This window comes from Bison bison, unplaced genomic scaffold, assembly GCF_000754665.1.
Source record: "Bison bison bison isolate TAMUID 2011002044 unplaced genomic scaffold, Bison_UMD1.0 scf7180017846103, whole genome shotgun sequence".
Classification (NCBI taxonomy): Eukaryota; Metazoa; Chordata; class Mammalia; order Artiodactyla; family Bovidae; genus Bison; species Bison bison.
Window position 1 is genome coordinate 10,909 of NW_011476676.1, and position 258 is coordinate 11,166.

Consider the following 258-nt stretch of genomic DNA (forward strand, 5'->3'; position numbering starts at 1 on the left):
TCTGGCTTACTTCACTCTGTATAATAGGCTCCAGTTTCATCCACCTCATTAGAACTGATTCAAATATATTTTTTTAATGGCTGAGAAATACTCCATTGTGTATATGTACCACAGCTTTCTTATCCATTCATCTATTGATGGACATCTAGGTTGCTTCCATGTCCTGGCTATTATAAACAGTGCTGCGATGAACATTGAGGTACATGTGTCTCTTTCAATTCTGGTTTCCTCAGTATGTATGCCCAGCAGTGGGATTGC